The following is a 23,693-nucleotide window of genomic DNA, read 5'->3' on the forward strand; positions in this document are numbered from 1 at the left end:
ATATAGTCTTTACTATGTGCTGGGAACCATGTTAAGCCCTTAAAAATATTATCAAATTTATCCTCAAAATAGTTCTGGAAGGAAGGTATTCTTATTATAATCCCCACTTTACAGTTGAAGAAACTGAGGCAAAGAGAAGTTAAAGACTTAAGATCATATAGTTAGTGTTTGAGGTCAGATTTGAACTTAATTCTTTTTGACTTTAAATCTAGTTCTCTGTCCACTGCATCACCTTACTGGCTGATAATAAAGTGCTATCTAAACAGGAGACATCATTCTCTCCAGTTATGTTCTTTGAAGCAGCTCCCTACTTGCTACTACTTTTTTTTTTTGCTTTAAAAATTTTTAATAATGTATATCTGGTTGTCCGATTCCATTTTTGAGTTACCATCAGCCCTGGGTTCCCTGCTGATAGAAGACTTAAGTGGTTTAAATTGGCCTTGGGAAATAAGTGTCCTTGAGACAGGGTCACTTTTGTACTAGGCTTTTGCAGATATAATAAGTGTGAGTCAAGTTCCATCCAAGATAATTTTACCTATTGGAACAGTCTTATAGATTTCCTTTAGGAATCAAGAATTAACTCTTTCTCTGGAATCTTAGAGAGCAGGTAAACAAGTCTTAGGGGTACTTTGAGGCATACACCATTTGATTTGGGGCATTTAGTTTCATGTCAACCACCATTTATTTGGTACTTTATTGCTACCACTTTTGATACCCAATTTCATGGATCAAATTCATTCAGCATCCTGAATCTCCAGGTCTCATCAGTTTCTCTGATCCTGGCCTCCAGTGAATGTGGGAGCTACCCAAGTTAAACATGGTTACATGTGTAGGGATCAAAAAATATGAAAATCTAAACATATGAAGATTGGACGCCATCATTAAAGCTGTAGTAGGTAGAAGAGAAAGCTTAAAAGTAATGATTAAGTTCATAATAAGGGAAAAAACCAGGATGACCAATAGACTCTAGCTCACTGTGTTATTTGGAATTTTGGGGGTTCTTTGAGGGTTATTTGGGGTTTATTTGAGTTTTAAATATTTAAATATATGACATAAACTTCCCGTGGATGTTTAGGGGACTTGGAAACTACATTTCCCATGATTCCTCTTGTAATACAGGTAGACAGGAAGCAGAGAACAGTATAAGACTCCTGAGGTCATTGGGGGAGGTCTCTTTGGTAAGAGGCAGCCAGGTGGGCAGAAGGTATGGCGGGCGATTTGAATTAGATCTTAGTAGGCGTGTGTCTTTCTTAATTTTACCAATATGGATATAAATAAAATATTAATACCTTTGGCTATATCAATCTATATCCATTTTATTCATAAAATCACCCATCTCTCCCTCCCCCCAACCTCTGGTCCCCCTTCCTTCCATAACCCACCCCCCCAGTATTACCAGCATTCTAATTTATAATTGAATAAGTGCATTGTTGTTTTTTGTCTGAGTACTTTCCTAAGAATTTCAGCAGCTGCTACAACCAATCCTTTCTCAGTCTGGTGATACTGAGAGCATTCACTCAGGATGTGTAGGAAGGACAAAACATGTGAGCTAACATCTAAAGCTGGCTTACATGATTTCCAAATTGTGAACAATGGAGTCTCTCTGTCAAGAAATGGCTCTCACTTTTGGTCTAATACTAACCTGAGTGAAGAGAGAGTTTCAAAGGAATTGGATCAAATTCTTCCATTAAGGGAAGAAAAATGTGCCTTGGGATTCCTCAGGTCCACCAGCCTTTAGTGTTTAGGGGCACTAGCATAGCTTCTTTTTAAGTGTAGTGATGCTAGTCACTTATCTCTTCTCTCACCATCATTTCAGAGAGTGGATGGCCAGAATTACTTTACTGGCCTGAGTGAGGTCTGGGTGGAGATGAGGGTCTCCTATCAGGCAATCTACATTCTTCATCCTTGCATCTTATTCATTGGTGCTTCAATTGAACACTAAGGAATACTCAATACTCAATAACTCAATAACCTGGATTCCTTTACAGATACTGTAAGTTTTTTGAAAAGAGGAAGAATTCTTATGTCCATCTATGGGAGAGTTTTCTTTTTCCAGCTCTCAGTGATGGTTTATAGATTAGGGACCTTATAGGTACCAGGAAGAGAAGTGAAAGAGATAGACAGGAAATTTAAGCTGCAATGATCAGTTTCTCCTGACCCTCCCACCCCAACATAAAAATACAATTTTAAGGTAAGATTGATAAGAATGTGTTTCATTGTAGGGTTAAAAATTTTTTTAAGCTGTGGCTAAAATTTGACTTTTAGATATCAAAACAAAAGTTATCTTGTTCCACTGAGGCGCATAAACAAGCAAAACTAATTCAAGGATATTGGAAGCCTCACTAACATCCTGAGTGGATTATCAGTGATGGTTGAGACTCTTCCCCCCAGACTCAACATAATAGAATATGATTGTTCTTAGCTTCTAGAATAGGGATAATCTGGTTGTTCATTCCCTGACACCCCAGTTCAATAGAACCAGCTGAAGTAGCAACAAGATTTGCTTATCTCTCCTAGGTCTCTAGGCCATAGGAAAAACATTAACAAAAAAGAATTTTAGATACCTGGTTTCTTGAAATCTAAGAAAAGAAAAATAAACTAGTCTAGAGGCAACTTTTAAAGATAAAAACAAATTAGCTTCTCCATAAATGTCCTTCATAAAATAGTAGGTTGGAGGGAAACATTAGTATGGTCATACAGCTGGCTAGGTAGTATGGAATTCTAGAGTTGGGATTAGGAAGCTCTAAGCCCAAATCCTGTCTTAAAAGTGGATTCACATTCCATGTGGCCTCTTACATCACTTAACTTCTCTGTCCAAGTTTCTTTTTCTGTAAGAGAGAGAGAGACAATAATAATATTACCCTTACAGGAGCATTGTGAGCATCCTCAAAACCAGCCTCGGGTTTTTACTAGCTATATGACCCCAGGCAACTTCTCAGACTGAATTTTCTCTTCTATAAGGGAGGAGGCAACCTTACTACAGCATTATGAAGATCAAAAGAGATAAGATGTGTAAGTTGTTCAGTTGTATCTCTCTCTTCATGACCCATTTGGGATTTTCTTGGCAAAGATAATGGAGTGGTTTACCATTTTCTTCTCCAGCTCATTTTACAGATGGAGAAACTTAGGCAAGCAGTATTAAGTGACTTGCCCATGGTCACCCAGCTAGTAAATGTTGGAGGCAAGATTTGAATACAGTTCTTCCTAATTTAAGATACTGTGCTCTATCTACTGGCACAGTCTAGCTGCCCAGAGATATGTAAAGCTCTCTCATATGCTAACCTCTTTGAGCCTAAACTATTTTATTTCTCCTGAATTTTCTCTGATGCCTCTCGAGAACCTGGGATGGATGGGACAAAGAGTCCCGTGAACCAAGGTGAAGGGTCTACCCCTGGCCAGATAGTCAAGCTTTTGATCTAGAGACTCTGAGTCTTTGTTGTTCTCTTCCTGGACTAGTGTCAAGAAGCTGCTAGAAAGGTCCTGAAAAGAAGGAGTTCTAAGGAGGGCAGCCTTGAGCTCTTTAACATATTGGAGAATCTGTTTTATCTTTCCCTGAATGCCATTTATAAAACCCTTTTCTGCTAGAAAAGATGATGTCACAAAGCTGCTGGAAGAGCTCCATCTGCCTAGCATCTTCCTCCCTATTTCAAAGTACTGAACACTTTCAGCTAACCCACATTTGGTTCCATTTCTCTTAATAGTCACCTAAGTAACATCACCCTATTTAACATTGTGAATTAAGCTGATGGTCTACAAAGATGGTAGAGAAGTCTCCTGGGCACTCTGCTTTATCTTTCCCAGTTTAACCTGAAAGGTATACTGGTGGAAGTTGGAGGGCTGGGAGCCCAGACACATAAAGCAATCCTGTTGTCTTCTTGGCTGTTGGACCAGTGCCATGTCCCATCCCCAAACCACTCTCAATCAGCTTATCTCCTCTCCTGCATTGATGATTGCCATCTGTCAGGGACAGGCGATTGCCATCTCCTTCTTCAAATTGTTCTAACACATTACCTGTACTTTTCAGGATCATCTGACCAAATTTGTCATGAAAGCATGTTTTAATAGTGACAACTAACGTTGATTTGATTGTCTCCAACGTGCTGTGCATGGACACTTGGGTCCCATTCACAAGCTGAGCCCGTCTACTGGCTACAACATTTTTGGAAGTGGAGGTCAAGCTCAATTCAGCAGCTAGAGCATAGGTCACTTGGGAAAGTTTGGGTTCCCTACTCTCTACTACAACTCCTCTCCCGTGATGAATAATTGGCAGGTTCCCCTCAGTAGCATCATCAATTGGCTGGATTTGAGCGTATTCTAAACCTTCAGTGAAGGGGAGGTAGCCAGATTCTTGTTACTGGAAGACTTGACAGGCACAATTCATACCCAAGTGCAAATATATCTGACTCCTTGGTTTTCTCAGCTGCATGGGCATTAGCATTAGGCCCTGCTTCAGGCTTATTGGAAGACATTGGGCAGGCAGAAATCACACCTCCAGTCCCTTGGGGGAATGGGAGGGCCACACAATTTTCTCCCCCAAGCTAGAGTTTGAATCTGCTCCAGCTAGAAGTGGAGGACTTTTTTCAGGTGCCTAGGTGGAGTTGGGCTAACAAGCAGTTGTAAATCAAACCAGAAGAAAGGCATTTTACCATCTCAGCCAATAGGGAGCCCCAAGCTGGCTTTAATGCTACCACTGGTGGAATAGGGGTCTGGGGAGCTATAAGACTCCACAATTGAGTGGAGGGGGAACAAGTGTGACAGGAGCAGGGAGGAAAGCAAATAAAGAGGCAGATAAATCGAGGGGGGCACTGGACTTCTGTGGGGCCCCCAAACAATCTACAACCCCTATGGACAAGGGAAGCTCATTAGCACCCAGCTTGAAAAAGGGAAAACTTTGGTAACTGTGAGATGTCTTCACTTAACAAAAGCCAAGCATTGTGGCCCGGCACATAATACCACAATAAACAATAGTTCCCTTGAAGATAAAATCCAAGCCCAGGTTGAATGGATCTGAAATATATACTTAAAGGAGCCAAAAGGAGGTAAGGTGTCCTCTCCATGCTGTATCTTTGAGATCTTTTCCTTCTAAATCAAAGCATTTCCAAGTGCCTTTTGCATTCAGAGCACAATTCAAGGCCATGGCTGCTCTTTGGTCTCGCTGAAAAGGAATCTTGAGGCTCTGAGTAAATGTTACTTTGAAATTCTCCATGGGTGCCAGAGGCCTAAACACTTCACTGCCAATATTATAGTTTACAAATCTGTAACCCAATTCAGCTCAATCTAGTGTGATTGCACTGAGAATGAACAATGAGGTCCCAAAGACTGCTGAATTGAATTATGTTAAATGGATACAAGTCCTAAAACATTTTGAAGATGAATGGTATTATTTAAGACTTGGGTGTAGCCAAAAATATGGCTTCATGGAGTCAAAGTACACAAGGGCCAAAGCTACAATTTTTCTGAAAAACAGCCTCACCCCCACCATGCCATAAAAATAATAGCTTACAGTTTACAGGCTCAACAAAGACCCTTTTTTAATAACACCCTGCAGGATAAGTGGTAGGAGTACAAAGGAATCGAACCTTTTGGCAGATGAGAAGACCGAGGCTCAGGGATTGGATGCCTGCTCCAAGCAGGGTCTTAGGGCTAGGGAAATGAGATCTTCTAACTTGCAACTGCAACTCCAATGTGTTTTGCACTAGACTCCAAGGCTCTAAATATAAGAATTGAAAGAATTAGAGATGTCCAACCTGGAGAAGATAGAAGGGAATATGGAAACTTTCTTCAAATATTCTGGAAGTTATGGAAGGGCAGAAAAAAGAAAAAAATGGAAGCTCATCATCAATAAATCATTATGACAATTAGAGGTACAGAATAAATGGATTGGGGGTTTGTGGGGGGCAGAGCTGTTGCATTCCATCTCAAGGGAGGTTTCAAAGCAGACCAATAGCTAAAAATAAGCTGGGATTCAACCTGGATATCTAAGATCCTCTTCCAACCTTGGGATTTTGTGATTCTCTCATAAATAAGGATGAAGCTTTTCTAAGGAGCATGGCGCAATATGAAAAGGAAATCTGAGTTTTTCTCTGCAAATTTTATGGTCATACAAAGAATCTGCAAATTTTTAATAAGTTGCTTTCAGTATAATGAAGTCTCAATATAATATGAGATTTTTAATTCAGTAGATTTATTGTCCATTTTTGAAGTTGATATTATTTGCTCAAAACCATAATTAACATAGATTCTAATCTAAGTGGTACAGTAGGTAGAGCACTGGACCTGGAGTCAGGAACTCAAGTTCAAATTCAGCCTTGGACACTTATAGATGTGTGACTCTGGGTAAATCATTTGACCTCTTTCAACCTAAGTTTCCCTCCCCTACAAAAGGGGTCCTGTGACCTCTGCCTTAGTGCAAGCTGGAAGAAACTTGGCTTTAATGACTATAGGTGAACTAAAATTGTTAATATGGTCCAAGGTTTCAATTCTAGACATTTCATCTATTGACAGTTACATATAAATCCTCATAAATAATCCAGTGAGTGAGTAGATTTATTGTCACCTTATCACTTTCCCACTTCCTTCTGCTGGTGGAGTGAATTATTATTTGCTAAATATATTATGACAAGTTTTATTTTTAGTCTGGGGCATTGCAACTTCCTCCCCCTCTAGAGTTCTTATGAAAGAATTGTTGACAGCATATACAATAGGAGAGATAGTTTCACCAGAAAATTGTTAGAATTTAAAATTTTCCATTGGTGCAGAATAAATGCTTTTGTACCACTGCCCATGCATTATATTACCCTTTAGCTCAGAAGCTGAGTCAAGGTCTCTCTCTTCAGTGCCTCCCATGCTATATTGTGGTGTCTACTGCAGGGATATGAAGATACATAAAGGAGCAGATCTACTTTTAAGGTACTTGAGGAGATTGAATTGAATGATTTGTAAGATCCCTCTAGTTCTGAACCTTACATTCTAAGGTCACTAAGCTGTTAAGATTATATCAATAGAAACTTTTTTCGACAAAACCCTTTTCCTTAACTTTTCTCTAAGAACATGGTAATTTATGTAAATGATTAATATGTACCAGCAAAGCAAGTGAAATGTGTTACTTGCTGGTTTGGGTCTATACAAAACCCAAGAAAGAAAAAAGAAATCTTAAATAATAACTAGTTATACCTTGATTGGGGAAAAAGACAACAAAAGGATGTTCTGTGGAGCAAAATTACATTTTCCCTTTTTTTCAGCTGGCAAATTTTCTACTGTAAAACTTGACAACATTCTCAGGTAAACAACTTGCAATCTTTTTTTTTTTTTTGCCACAAACATAAAAAGGTTTCCTTAAGCTACAATTTGCACAAATCACACCATTCAACAATAAATACCTTCAGTAGATTTTTCATATGATATTTTTCACTTTGGTATTTCCTTCCTTCCCATTTAAATATGTATTTTGACATTTTAAAAAATGTAAGTTCTGTCTGTCAGAGACAGTATTTTTAAAAAACCATGCTATTCTATTGGGTGTCAGACTCCTTTTGACTTGAATTGCCACCACCAAAAAATTAGGACATTGCTGAATATTTTGGCATACATAGAGACGGTCTTTCTAATTTTACCTTCCTTGGTGCATATATTCAGCAGTAGGATCTCTGGATCAATAGATAAGATTAGATTACTAATTTTCTCAAATAATCCCAATTGCTTTCCAGATTTGTTGGACTAATTCACAGTCCCACCAACAGTGTATGAGTGTGCCTCTTTTCCCACCATACCTCCAACATTGACTATCTTTTATCACTTTGACTATCTCATAGGTTTTAATTGAAACCTTAGAATTGTTTTAATATATGTTTCTTTTATTATTAGTTTTTTGGAGCACTTTTCATATGCTAGTAGAGAATTTGTAATTTTTATTTGGAAACACTTTTTGTACTCTTTGGTCACTCATTTATTGGGAAATGTTCTAGGTCATTTGTGTCTATTCCTTATAAATCTTGGTTTCCTTTTATTGGATATAGTTAATGCAAAAAAAATCCTGCTTGACAGTGTGTATTATTCTAGCTGTATCTTTTTATTTAGTTTAGTTATTAGCAACTTTCCTGTTCTAGTGTGGTATAGATAGCTACTTTATCACAGTGCTTTCTATTGGTGACTTGGGTCCAGTTGTATAGTTCTCTGGTAATTTCATATCATTGCACTCTATAGGTAGAAATCCAGTTATTGTTCTTCACGGGTTGCTGTTTGGTTAAATCAAGACCTTGGTTTATGGCCCTAAGATCCATTCCTGTCCCTGACCCTTATTAGCAAGTCAGTTAACTTCACTGAGTCTCAGTTTCCTCATAAGTAAAATAGGAATAACACTACTTGATCTGACTATTTTTTGAGGTTGTATGAGCAAAGTGCTTTGTAAGCCATGATGTAACATAAATGTGAATCATTGTTGTTGTTATTATTATTATTATTATTGTTGCCTCCTTATTTGGAAACTTCTATCAATCTCCTGTGGTAGGTAATGTCTGGGTTTTCTCATGATATTCATTTTCTTTACAAGGCAGGAGGATCTTTTCATTAGCCTCATGGTCTAGGAAGAGGTCAAGTCTTCTATAGGTTTTCTGCTCTTACTCATAGTCAATAGAACCAGAGCTTCTTTTTTTTATGTCTGCTTTCCTGATTCTAGCATATTAACTCTTCAATGAGCCAACTATATTGAGGTTCCTCAAAGAATAGATTTCTTTATGTCTTTACTTAAAAGTCATAGAATCTAATTTGGAAGGTATTCAGAAGCCATGTAATTCAAATCAATAATTCCTCTATGACATACCCAACAAGGGGTCATCCACAGTAAGATGAGGGCTGCTCCTAATGGAGAAACTCATTAACTCCTGAAGTAGAGTTGGACAGCTCTAATTGTCAGGAAGTTATTCTTACATGGAATACAATTCTTCCTTTCTTAAGTTCCATCCTTTGATTTTAGTTCTTTCCTCTGGGCTGAAGCAAAGCCATTCTAATCGCAGAATCTCAGAGTTGGAAAGACCTTAGAGACCATATCACCAAATCCTTCTTCTGAATGAAATCTTTTTAAAAGCATGAAGATGGATATCAGATTCACTCCTCCTTTCCCGCTCCAACCCAAGGCTTCTCTTGTTCAGGCTAAATATCCTCAATTCCAGATTCTTCTAGTTAGGTATATTACAACAACATTCTGATCCCTCACTGGTCAGCTTGACTTTTGTTTTGCTACCAAATTTGGAATGACTCCACAATGACAGTGGAAGGGAGTGAATCTAATAACTTTATGCAACTCTACGTCACTTAAACCTAGTTTATTCGAGAGTCATAAGAATCGGCAGTGATGCCATTTTGGTCTTCTTTGAGTAAGAAGGAGAGCAACCAACTATTTAGCTATTGTCCTTAGTTAGAGGAGGAAAGTGACATGGATTCCTTCTTCAGCTAGGATGAATGACAAATGCCTCTTTGCTCAAGTAATTTTATTTCCTTTGTTGGGCCATTTTTTCAACACTGCATAAAGTAAATTCAGGTTTTCTTTTGCAAAGGTAGCTTATTGGCATTTTAGCATTAATCAGTCAACATTTATTAAGTGCCTACTTTGTGCCAGGCACTGCAATAAACACTAAGGAGATACAAAAGGAGTTAAAAGCATCCCTGCCTTCAAAGGGCTTCCCCAATCTAATGGGGTGATAACACGCAAACAAATATATATAAAGCAAGCTACATGCAGGATTAATAGAAAATCATGAGCAGAAGGAAGGAACTATAGTTGGGAGGAAGTGGGGAAGGTTTTCAGTAAAAGATGGGATTTTAATAGAATTTCTAGGAAGTCATGGAGGTCAGTAGTTGGAGTAGAGAGAGAATCTTGTTGGTGGAATAGCCTAGAGGACAAGAGTACCTGTTGGGGAGTAAAAGTTCGGAGAACATTGGAAAGATAGGAGGGAACTAGGCTGTGAAGGGCTTGGAAAGTCAAATAGTCAAATTGGAGGTAATAGAGAATTGGTAGAGCTTGTGGAGGAGGCCATTGACATGATTAGACTTGTGTTTTAGGAAAATCAATTTAGTAGTTGAACTTCTAGCCATCCAATTGTCCATCCTTCTGTTTATTTCAGTAAGTTACTTGGGAAAGCACACAGGAAATGACCTGGAGTTTGCAGGGTCATATGTCTAGAGAGATTGTGAAAAAGGTTAATAAGATAACTCAACGGTGTTTGTAGAGTGGTTGTTGTTATATATTCAGAGGAACTTGCTCTCCAAGTCTGAGTGGGCCTGAGAGTTACCTCTTAGGCCACAATGCAATCTGGCTCTTCCTTATAAACAGTAAATTAGGTTTACTTACAATAATTGTAAAGAAATGATGGAGGACCAGGGAAAAAGAAGTCCCTAATCTTAAAATCTAGATATTCCTCCATCCTTTCTTGTTTCTTATTTTCTCCCTTACAGCTGCTACTGAAAATCCAAGTGTGTCCTGAAAAGGTTAGTGATCTTGTAGCTTGCCTTGCAGGAAGAGATAAAAAGGAAGTGGGTAAATCTATCCTCTTTATTGTATTTAAAATTTTTATTTTTGTATTATACTTTCCTCCCAATAACATGTAGGTGCAGTTTTTAATAATTGTTTTCTAGATCTCCCACATCAACATAAACTGGCAGGTGTCAGCTAGAATCAGATATAGGCAGCTGTGGCATGATAATTTTGGAGGCAGAGAAGAACTAAGAAATGAGAACATGGTATTTTCCAATCTCTTCCTCCCTTCCCTCTTCCTCCCCGAGATGGCAGGTAATATGATATAGAATATACATGTGCTGTTGTTTAATATATATTTCCACATTTGTCATGTTGTGAAAGAGGACACATATTTATACAAGAAAAAAACTTGTGAAGGAAATAAAGTGAAAAATGGTATGTTTCAATCTTCATTTAGACTTTATCAGTTCTATCACGGTAGATAGCTTTTTTCTATCATGATTCCCATGGAGTTGTTCTTCATTGTATTTTGTAAAAATTATTTATTTTTTTGATGAACAAAATATTTTTTCTTTTTCCCATCATCCATTAGAAAAACAAAACAAGACCAAAAACTCTTGTAACAGACATGCAGTCAAAGATGACATACCCAAATTGTCCTTGATTCATTCTGAATCTCGAGGCCATACTTCAGCACTGGAGCTCTGGAATCATTACCTATCTTCTCTTCTGCTGGAACATAACTGACCTTTTAGAAAAATAGAGTCCTGTACTGGTACCTATGCAAGGCCTCTGGGGCATTCTCAAGATCTACTTCTGTAGTCATGGGCACGGATAGCACAGGATAAGGCATTTATAAAGGTAGTAGGGCTCCACGGGAGGAAAGGTCATTGAATAAACTTATCTATGTTTTAGTAGTTTTTTGTATTTGTCATGAATGAAAAAAACAATTTGAATAATAACTGGATCTGTACCTGAGGACTGTGTCCTCAGCGCTCTCCTGATAAGACTAGAGATCTCCTGCCTCAAAGTAAACTAGAAAATGTCAGCTAGAATCAGATATAGGCAGCTGTGGTATGATAACATTGGAGGCTGAGAAGAGCTAAGAAACTAGAGAATGATAACAGGGGAAGAAAACAGGGGTGAAATTCCTTCCAAATATGTGGGTGCAGGCAATTGGCTGTGCTTATTGTGGGTTTCTCTCAAACCTTTGTGCTTCACATCTTAAAATGGATAATTAAGGTTTTTGAAAAAGCTATTTCCCAAACCATTTTCCTCCATCTATTGCACAAAATGATCATTCGCTTAGAATACTTCTTTGTGGAAAATTGCCCTGACAGAGAGCTGGTTCTAACCCAGTGTATTTATAGCCCTTTCAGCTGCAAATGAGGTAGAATTTTGGGAGCTCTAGGGATCCACAGACAGCTTGGTCCAGACTGATGTTTGTCTACCTGTTGACATTCTATACAAGTGACTAGAACTGTAGCCTTCAAAAATGCCCACTGCTTTCAGTGTATGAAACTTCTCATTACTCCAGGAGGTAGTTTTTCCATCATATGGTTTTCTCTTTTCACTGAACTATACAGAGGATTACCCTCATGAGTTGCTTGTGCAGTGTGAATTGATGGATACTGACAGCCATGGAATGTTAGCGTTTGAAGAGACCTAGTTATTAGCTAGTCAAAGGATCCAGAAATGGAAGGGAGCTCAGAGGCAGTTTGTCCAGCTTCTCTTATTTTACAAACGAGGAAGTTGAGATACAGTGAGGTAATTCCCAATCAGGATTTGAACCCAGATCTTCTGTCTCTAGAACCAGTGCTCTTTTCCCCCATTATAGGTGAGGAGGTGAGGAATAGAGGAAAGCTGTTGTGGTGATTTGCCATTTCCATCTCAAGCTTGTTTTACAGATGAGAAAACTGAGGCAAACTGAGGGTCAAGTGGCTTGCCCAAAGTCAGTGATGGCAAACCTATGACACATGTGTCAGCACTGACACACATAGCCATTTTTGATGACACACGGCCATATGGGGCCACATACAGAGAAGTATGGGGCTGCATGCCGAGGATGAAACATTTGCTGTAGTGCAGTGTAGACACTCTGTGTACTATAGATGACAATTCTACTTATATTAATTTACCTATTTTGGTTTATTAAATATAGTTATATATTACAATTATACATTTTTGTTATTTAAACTATAAATATTGGGAAATTATGTTTTTTTTTTCTCTAAGCGACACACCACCTGAGTTATGCTTGGTTTTTTGGTGAATTTTTTTTTTTAACCCTTGTACTTTGGTGTATTGTCTCATAGGTGGAAGATTGGTAAGGGTGGGCAATGGGGGTCAAGTGACTTGCCCAGGGTCACATAGCTGTTTTTTGGTGAATTTTGACACACTAAGCTGAAAAGGTTGCCCATCACTGCCCAAGGTCATATAGCTAGCAAATGCCTGAGGCTATATTTGAACTCAGGTCTTCCTGACTCCAGGGCCAGAACTACTTAATGCTTTACAAACTTCCCTACTCCTCTGAAATTCTTCCATCTGCATTTCATTCCTTTGTCTTTTTCTTTTTTCAAAATTTTAATTTTTAATATTTTATTAAGAGATGTGTATAGTACTATAAATAAGGTAAAATATATTACGCCTGAGAACCCTGGACTAGGGACACATCTGCTTCCTCAAAATAAAACCAACGATCTTGGTGAATCTTTTGATATGTAGCAAATTCTAATTTCTGGAATCATTGGTATTGCCATGAATTTTTCCCTCATCCTCACATTGAATTATAACTACAGTCAGCAAAGAATTCACAGTGGTGACCTTTTCAATCTTATCTTTCCTTTCTGAAATCCACAGGAAAAGTCCTTACTTTAGATGAGAATTTGTTTATAATAAGTATTGGTGAGAAGGGTTATTAATGTAACACTTGAAAATAGCATTTTATTCCATGGTGAGATTTGTGTGCCATATGAAGGTAAAGGCAATGCTCCTCCATTTTTCAAAACATTGAATCACATAATTTAACAGTAGAAGACATAGAATTTAATAGTATTATAGTTTTTTCCAGCACAATTTTCAACAGTAATGTCTTTTCTCTCATGCATTTTCCATTTTTCCCTCCCCACTGATTTTTCTTCCTCCTTTTCTTCACCATCCAGTGATGGTGAACCTTTTAGAGACCAAGTGCCCAAACTGCAACCCTCATGTGCCCTTCCATTCCTTACCCCAGACAGGGGAGGGAGGAAGTGACTCCACTGGGCTGATTAGCAGAGGGGCAGGTGATGTAAAAAATATCCTCAGGTACAAGTGGAGAGAGGGAGGAGAGCAACCCCCTCTAGCGTGCATGCCATAGGTTTGCCAACATGGCTATAAACATTCTGAGATCTCTAGAGGACATTGAAGAAAATATTGATTTTGGAGTTACAGGGCTTAGATTTAAATCTCATCATTGCTACTTACTCTCTATATGTACTTGGTTAGTTGTACTCTTAAGAGGGCTGAAATGACATCACTTATGATGCCTTTTGAGTATTGGATAAACTGGATTTAAGTGAGGTAGAATTGCACAAAACTATCATCCTCACTCTCTCTTCCAGAGTAATTAAAGTTCAGTGGCAAGACAAAGAGTCAGGATGACTGGCGATGGCTCAGGATGCAGTGGATGACTTTGGTGTCTTCGATATCTGACCACTGGACCAAATTGTTCTCATCTGCCTCTTCCCTTGAGGGAAGTCTTCACATGCCTGTGGTAGACATCTCCCTAACTCAGTGATGGGTTTGTGCCCAATTGGCTACTCTCAACTTAGTTTAGCCCATCTGCCAAGAGAGTCTTAAACAGTATGTGGCTCCTGTATGTGCCATAGTTTCTTGGAGCCACAAAAGAGAAGTGAGTTTCAGATGGACACCAATGGAGGAAGGCAGCCCTGAAAAAGGCTTATTGATTCTTTACATCTGAACACACTGCACACCTCATATATACTTGTACAAATTAATTGATCTGCATGGGCCTCAGTTTCTTAATCTGTAAAATGAGAAGATTGAATTTAATGATCTGTAAAGTCCCTTCCTCTCTCTTCAGACTTCACAGAACACGCAATTTTTACCTCAGTAATACACTTATTGATGACTAACATAGACACTGGTATGTATTAATATCTTATAATAAACTTCATCAGGGACAGATACAGTGTCTTAACTAAATGTTACATCCTATCCCAGTGCTTTGCCTGGAGCACTTGTTTAAGAAATGTTAGGTCAGTCAATGAGATCCAGTCCCATCACAGCTTTGGAACAGTGGCACCCTTTATTTCAATAGATTCTTAACAGGATTCTCTAATTTTTCTGGGCTATCAGAGCAGGAATTTTCCTTTTAATGGAAAAGGTAAAAATTGCTCTGTTTTCCACTAACAGTTTCTTTAATGATATAATTTCAAATATGACTAGATACTTTAGGTAACATTTTAGTGGTTCAAATATTAGCAGACACTTAATTTTTATGATTAGGTCATCTTTGCAATAATTACAATATTGTTGATGCCAATCACTTCAGAAGCCCAAAATATCATAAAGGTATTTACATTTGTTTTCCAAATTAATAGTACATCTCATTTTCAAACTTAAAGTTTATTTATTTCAAGCTGAAGAGATAATATTTTGCATAATAGTTAATCTAAAATTCAATGAAACACACTAGTATTCTCTTATGGAAGTTTTGGGGGGGCAAATGATAGCTCTTGCAATTAATGGCATTTATCTGCCTGCCTTTTGGCCCAGCCATACCACTGCTGGGTTTGTGCCCCAAAGAGATAATAAGGAAAAAGATTTGTACAAAAATATTTATATCCGTGCTCTTTGTGGTGGCAAAAAATTGGAAAATGAGGGAATCTCCTTCGATTGGGGAATGGCTGAACAAATTATGGTATCTGATGGGGATGGAATATTATTATACTTGAAAAGAATAAAGAAATGGAGGAATTCCATGTGAACTAGAACAACCTCCAAGAATTGATGCAGAGAGAAAGGAGCAAAACCAGGAGAGCATTGTACATAGAGACTGATACATTATGGCACAATCGAATGTAATGGACTTTTCTACCCGCAGCAATGCAGTGACCCAGGACAATCCAGAGGAACTTGTGAGGAAGAACGCTATTCACTTCGAGAGAAAGAACCATGGAAATGGAAATGCATTAGAAAAATATATGCTCTATAACAGTGCAATAGAGATGTGATCAGGGTTTTGATATTAAAAGATCCCTCCACTGTAAATATGAATAACATAGAAATATGTTTTGAACAATAATACATGTATAACCCAGTGGAACTGCTTGTTGGCTTTGGGAGGGGGGAGGTGAATCATGAATCATGTAACCGTGGAAAAATATTCTAAATAAAAATTTAAAAAATAATGCCATTTATCTAATAAAGTTGGTCAGCAGAACCTGCCAAGTTTGTTATTTATACCAGCCTGTTCTAGTTTTTATTGCTGAATTGAAATGAAATTATGATCAACAGCTTTCCTGAGATTTTTTCCCCTCATGGAATGCATTTATGTTAAAATAGAAAGGATTAAAGTGCTGTGGAGCCTTAAGACTTTTTGAAATTCCTTTATTTAAATCTTGTGGTTTTCCCTGATCCTGGAGGCTGCAAGCTTGCTATTTTATTGAATGCTAAAGCTAATCCTGGGCTCAATACATAGTGTCCCATTTTCTGCCACTTAGGTGGTTCCCAGGTATTTACTTCCCAACAAACATCCCACATAATTCCTCCTAATTTTTAAGCTTGGCTTTTCTTTGCCTTAATTATTTGACCAGTTATTATTTATGTGCCAAGAAGAATAAATGAGATTTCATGGGCTTCATTTTAACTATGGCAGTAAGTGATGGAGGGAGCTTGGGTTTGTGTGTGTGGGAAGACTCTTCGAAAGTCCTTTTACCAAAAATGGATTGTCAGAAATTGACAATGCAAATAGACTCATTTAATTTGTTGCTGTTGGTACTTGGCACGTGCTTTTAAAAAATTAATGTTGATGTTAGTGGCCCTTTAAGATGTTTATAGGAAGATGTCCTTTACAAATTCTTTTCTAATTCAGTGTCACAGGTACCCAGTTATTTGCCTAGGGACCTTTTCTTCCTTTCTCCCAAAGGCATTTAGAATTCATTGGCAGAACTTCTTGAGCCCACCAAGTGTTTGTCCAATTGGTTTTTGGAATATTATCTAAACAGCCTAATTAAGATAATTTAAAACTAGATTTTTGCAAGACCACCCATTTATGGAATTTGTTAAATGTGAAGAATGAGCCAGATATGGTATGGCTTGTTAATCCGGCTTTACGAAGATGAAATTTGCTCTCTCACCCACAAATCTAGCACATGGAAATGTTCTGCATATATCAGCAACCAACAGCAAGCCCACATCCTAGCTATCTTTGCAAATGAGGCGTTCTCAGAAATATCAATGACTGCTATCTCTTCTGATAAGGAAAGGCTTGCAGTACTAGGCACTACTCAGAGTGTATGATCATAAATCATTTCACTTTCAGATAAGGTAGAAAATATCCATGTTATTTTCGTAACTTAAATTGCTTGCCAAATGTAACTGGTGAATATTTTATCATGAGCTATGAAATCCACATTACTAAACCCAGCAAGTATTGGGCAAAGAGTACTGAAGGAATTCAAAGACCTGGGATTTAGCAATATTCATACCACTTGTTAACTCTCTATGACCATAGGCAAGCCAACTTCCCCTTTCTGTATCTGTAAAATGAAGGGATTGGCTTCAATGAATAAATAAATTGGAGGTATTGCTCCATTGCTCAACACAGAAAAGGAGAGCATTGCCACCACCCTAACCATGTAGTTGAGAGATTCAAAAATAGTAACTGCTGCATTTTCAGATGTGACAGAAAACACTACTACAGAGGTGCATTGGTCCATCGAGCCATTATTCATGCTAAACATGAGTCACATATCTAGAAAAAGAAATATCTGAAATCCTAGCGTCCTTTCCAGCGTGGTTTCTTTGGAACCCCATTTTCAAAAGCTCATGAATTACTGATTATATATGTTGAGATTATTTGCATCAGTGGATTAGACTGAGTTTAAAAGATAAAAAGGGGAAATGCGAAGAGCTTTAATTTTAAAATATTATTACCACTTACTTTTCTTCTGGAGGACCAGAGCAGAAGGGTAAGAAATATAGTAAGTTTGAAAGACCCATATCACAGAGGTCATATTATATTTTAGTTTTATGATACATTTTTAATTCCCATTGGAATCTTCAGGCATTAACTAAAAAACGTCAGGAAATTTTAAAAATGAAATAGAAATGAAATCCATCCATGAAGCCCATACTTACTTTGGAACTCAGGAAAGTACTATTGTAAAGCCTCCTGAACACAAAAGGAAGATATCCCTCTTTGTATCCTCCACTACATTTTCCATCTCATCTGAAATACTCTAGTGGCTCCTGATAGCCGGACTCTGGAAATGAGGTTTTAAGGACTCATGCCCACTCTGTTACAAGTGTACCTAGCTTCCTCCATCTATAAGGAGGTATTAATCTTCCTAGTTTGTTCCAGGTGACTGAGGTACTTTAGTAACAGTCAATCAACAAACACTCATTAAATGCCTATTTTTCTAATACGATAGTGTATGCAAAGTATATGTGCTGATGCCTTTGGTGATTTTCTTATTCCTTGAGTTTTTAAAATGTTTGGTAGAAAAAACTTACACAAACTGTTAAGACAAAATAATATAGATGAGCAGATAAGGGAAGTGTAAATAAAATGCTTGGTAAAGTTGGATAAGAGCGATAAGATTGGGGAGAGGGAAGAAGTTTTTTGAAGGAAGAGGCATAATAATGGGAATATGTGACATTTTAACGCTTGCAAAACATTTTGCAAACATTATTTCACTTGAAGCTCAGCACAGGACTTTGGGATGGAGACATAGAATGCTGATTTTATAGAACAGGAAACTCAGTCTCTCAGGCTCTGCAAAAAGGACCACCTTGGCCATGGTTATACAATTAGTTAGTGTCAGAGGCAAAATTTAAGAGCTTTAAGGTCGTTTAGGAATTCCACCATGGTGGATGAATAAAATTGAGGCAAAAACATTAGCATCAGCAGAAGTGCAAAATAAAAAGGTTTAGGGCATATATATATATATATATATATATATATATATATATATATATATATATATATATATACAGAACAGGGAATTTTTGAAAAGACTCTTAACCTTTTCCCCCTTTTGATGTGATCCTTTTCTTCTCAAAATAATGATTTTTAAATAGGTAAAAGAAGTGCTAAATCTTTTTTACAGGTTAGTGAAAACAGAGATGTCATTTTTCTCATCCAACTTCAGAGACCCCAAGAAATCTCTCCCTAGACCCCAGGTGAAGAGCTTCATTATCCTTTCTTTGTCATTTCTTCCCACAACCTGCCTTTTCCATAGTTTGGACAACCACACACAGTGACTCCTTCATTGATCCAACATGATTAATAGACACTGAACTGTGTTAGATGTTGAGGGAAATACAAAAGATAAACCTGACCTCAGGAATTTTATTATTTTATTAATGTGCATCTTATACTATATCAAACAACATGATCTATGTAAAACCTTTGGCAAACCTTAAAGGAGTCTATAAAGGTTAGCAGTTATCATTAAATCAGGTAGGTGGCAGTACATTCAGAGAAGGATGTTTTCTTTTAAACGTTTTACATTTCTTTAAATGGATATGACCAATTTAGTCTCAGAAGGAGATAAGTCATTCTGTTGCTTTATGTTATTTAAAATATGTATATACAAACATACACACACCTCTGTGTAGTATGTGTGTGTGTGTGTGTGTTGTCTCAAATATCTTAGTGCACTTTTAAATTGCATATATTTACAATAGATCTCAGAAGATATAAAATTCCATGTGTCTTAACTTTTCATGTTAGAGTAGATAGGCAGGAGAGCTGGGCTTTGAGCCCTCCTCTCTACCACTTTGGACTTCTATTCTTATGCTTTGTATCATAACAAAATTGATGGCTCATTGCTTTCTCCCAAAAGGAAAAAAATCGAGAAGCAGTGTGGTTTGAATGCAAAGAACTCCAGACTGTGAGTTGGGAAACCCAAAGTAAAATCTCAGCTCTGCTACTCGCTTGCTTTGCAAAGTGGGTTATCTTTTGGCTATTCGGTGCTTCTGTTTCAGCCTTTTAAACTAGGTGAAAGAGTATCGGCCTTAGATACTTTACAGAAATATTGTGAGAATCAAATGAGATGGCAGATTGGAACTTCTTTGCAATGTATATAGTATGTGGAAATGTTTTTAAGAAAATAACAGGTTAATGTGTTCAGGGAAAATGTTGATAACTATTTTATTTAAAAAAAAGCAATCAGACTGTCTTTGCTATTTTTTGAATTGTTAGAGCAACAGATGAACATAATGAAACATTTATATTAATTTACCATCCTAATGACCTAAGGGAGTTTGAAAACAAAATGCTGCTTTTGCATGTTACTTTGTTTCAGGCAAAGTTGTCCCTCTAGTGGTAAATGGAAAAAACGACAGCCAAATCATAGAATAAATCATTGCTGTATTCAAATAGGGAAGAAAAATACTGTCAACAAATAATAGATTGCCTCGTTAATGGCAGATTAACTCATATCATGGAGATAATTGCACAATGATCCAGCATGTTTGAAAATTAGGGAATGCCTTTCTCTTTTTCCAGGGAAAAAGCAGCCTGGCTTACATGGAGAATACCGAGTTTGGAGTCAAAGGATGAGGTTTCAAATTGTGGCAATGCTATTTGATACCTGGGTGCCCGTGGGAAACTTACTTTACCTCTATTGGTCTCTGTTTCCTCATCTAGAAAAAAGGAATGATTGAACTTGATAGCTAAGATCCTTTCCAGTTCCAAGTACTATAATTGATTTACTATTATAGCTTCGGATGGCTGTTGTTAAAAATGGAGATGGTGTAGAAGCCATCCCTTGTTGCAATAAAAGCCACTCAGATAAATATAGACTTATGATTTGAACATCTTTTTTATTTAACTTTCAGTATTGAATTCAAAGCTCGTTTTCCTTCCATCTCAGGTAGATAAGTCACTTATTGGAATAAGGCCTTTGGTTCTTTCTTTAAAGCTCCCCCTTTTTATTGTAAGATAATATTTGTAAAGGGCTTTGCACATCTTAGCGTACTATATAAACACTACCTAGCTATTAGTTTATATAAGTTTTCCCATATGTCTTTGAATTTTTCATGTTCAGTGATCCTTGTTATGCAGTAAAAATCTATTAACGTTTGTATTATAATTGGCTTATCCTCCCCATTTGTTTGGCATATAATTTTTCTCCAGATTTTTGGAATTACATGTTTCCAGGCAGTCAGTTAAACATTTGCTAGGCATTTACTGTGTACCAGGTACTGGGGAAATAAAAAGAGGCTAAGGACAGTCTCTGCCTTCAAGGAGCTAACAGTCTATTTGGGGAGACGTCAAACAAACAGATATGTATACATGTGATATATTCAGGATAAGTAGAAAACCATTATCAGAGGCAAAGCACTGTATTAAAAGGAACTAGGAAAGGCTTCCTATAAAAGATGAAATTTAATTTAATTTACTTTAAACCAGAAAAAATGCCCAGAGCTGAGAGATGGAGTGTCCTGTTCATGAAATAGCAAGGAGGCCATTTGAACAGAGGATTTTGTACTTGATATTGAAGATGATAAGTAGTCACTAGAGTTTATTGATTAGGGGTGTGTGGCATGATTAGAACTGGGCTTTAGAAAAAAACACTTTGGTAGTCGAATGGAGGCTGGATTGGAGTAGAAAGAGAACTGAGGCAGGCAATCTACACAATAGTCTACACATGAGGTGATAAGGACCTAAACCAGAGTTATGGTAGTGTCAGAGAGAAAAGGGGGGGATGAGAGATGTTGAAATGGTTAAATTAAAAGACCTTGGCAACAGCTTGGATATGAGGGATAGTAAGGAGTTGTGGATGACACCTAGATTGTGAGCCTGGAGTACTGGGGGGATAATATTGGGCTCTACAGTCATAGAGAAGGTAGAATCAGAGAAGGCTTTAGGGAGATCTGGGTTGGACATGTTGAGACTAAGATATCTACTGGAAATCCAGTTCGAGATGCTGAAAGGCATAATTCTAAATTGTTTTCAAAATCAGTTGAGCTTTTTCAAAGCTCTACCAGCAGTGAATTTGCATGCTGGGCTTCCCAAAGCCAGTTCACCAATATTTTTTTTTCTCATCTTTAATGAAACTTGCCAAGTTCTTGGGTTCAGGATGATATCATTTTCATTTTTCTTTATCAAGAGCAAGTGCTTATTCACTTAGGACTTTACTGTTCAACTTCACTTTCATTTTAGTGGCTGTATTTTATCCCATTTACCAAATGAGTTAATCTTTTGAAGATTCACCAAAAAAAGAAGGAAGACGCAGCCATCCAGGTTGGCAGGGCATGAACTGAGAGCAAATCATAAATTTTGCGGAAAATGTATACACTTGAGAGGAACATTAAGCCCAAAGAGTACTTAGGAAAGAAAGGCTAACAAGATGCTGAGTATTCTGGTGACTTTCTGAGCATGCCAAGTTGTAAGTGAGCTAACAAGAAAATCCAAGTGCCACCTGGTGGCTTGCTTAGTCTTAACTGTGAGCAACAGCTAAGTCTCAGTCCCTAAGTCTAATAATAGAGGCCCCTTTGAGGCCTCAACTTTCCTTTTAGGGATAAGGATCCTTTATTTGTTTATAAGATTTTTTTGAGCAACTCATTAATTTGGACATCCTCATTTCAAGTCCATTTTTTTGAAATATGTTGGTGCACTTGACAGAAATAAGGAACTTTTGGAAGAAGGATAGTTTATATAAAAGAGAGCAAGTTCTGTTTCAGACATACTGAAGATGTAGACATATTGAGGAGTCTATGGGCACCTAGAGGGAAATATTTATTCAATGGACAGTTGCCATGTCATAGATTCATCATATGAAGCTTTTTTCCAATGTTGTGATCAGATCTGTAACTTTCTTCATGCTTCTGTTTTAATCAAGTTGCCTGAGGTTATCTTCTTTTATGAATTTCAGTTTTAACTTTTCCTGTGCCATTTGGTGTATACATTTGATTTTTTTAAAATTTTAAACATTTATTAATATTCATTTTTAACATGCTTACATGATTCATGCTCCTACTTTCCCCTTCACCCCCCGCATTCCCCCCACCCATGGCCGACACACATTATACATTTGATTTTGATATTATTTTAAATATCTACGGTACCTCTAAGTATAAAGTCATTGCTTATTTCTCTTCCTTGATAGTATTGATTTGAATAATTGTCTTGCCTGAAACAATGTGTTGTAGCATTATTCAGGAGAAGGAGTGTTAGAGTTGATATCAGAGCATTTGGGTTTGCCGATTTACTTTAGCATTGTTACTCATGTGATCATGAGCCAGTCACCTCCCTCTCTGGACCTTTGTTTTCTTATTGTAATAGGAGGGCATTAAACTTGATGACCTATTCAATAAAGTGTCTACTTTGTGTACTGTGGATACAAAGAAAAAAGGGAAACAAACTGTTCTCAAAGATCTTACTTCTAAATGGATAATCCTATGGATTTTTACTTGTTTTCACCTGAAGCCCGTCTTTATGTGTAGTGTATTTCATATATACAGTCAATTGCTGCTATTACATTTTATAATCCATTCTGTCATTGTCATACTTTATGGTACAGTTTTGCCAATTCAATTCAATTCAAAAGACTTTTGTTAAATACCAGGGACTATGCTAGGTGCTGGGAATTAAAAGACACACACACACACACACACACACACACACACACACACACACACACACAAACTGAACAATTCCTGCCTTACAGTAGTTTGCATTCTATTGGAGGGAAATAATATGTACAAAGATAAGTTTCAGGAGGTCCTACAACCCGCATGTAGTGTAGTAGTATAGTTATATGGCTTGGAGAAGTTATAATAGACATCTCTAGCCTCTTCTCCCTGCACCCTTCCTGCTAAGATTTGAAAAAGGAAGTGATGTCCAGTGGCAACTCTACTCTTTTCAGAGAAATGGGGTACTGGGCTAGACCTATATCTACCTGGACAATCAAGTATTATCAGTCTAGGTACAGTGATGGGCAAACTAAGGCTGTGGGCCAGATGCAGCCCCCTGGAATGTTCTATCCCA

This window comes from Gracilinanus agilis, chromosome 6 (genome assembly GCF_016433145.1).
Source record: "Gracilinanus agilis isolate LMUSP501 chromosome 6, AgileGrace, whole genome shotgun sequence".
Classification (NCBI taxonomy): Eukaryota; Metazoa; Chordata; class Mammalia; order Didelphimorphia; family Didelphidae; genus Gracilinanus; species Gracilinanus agilis.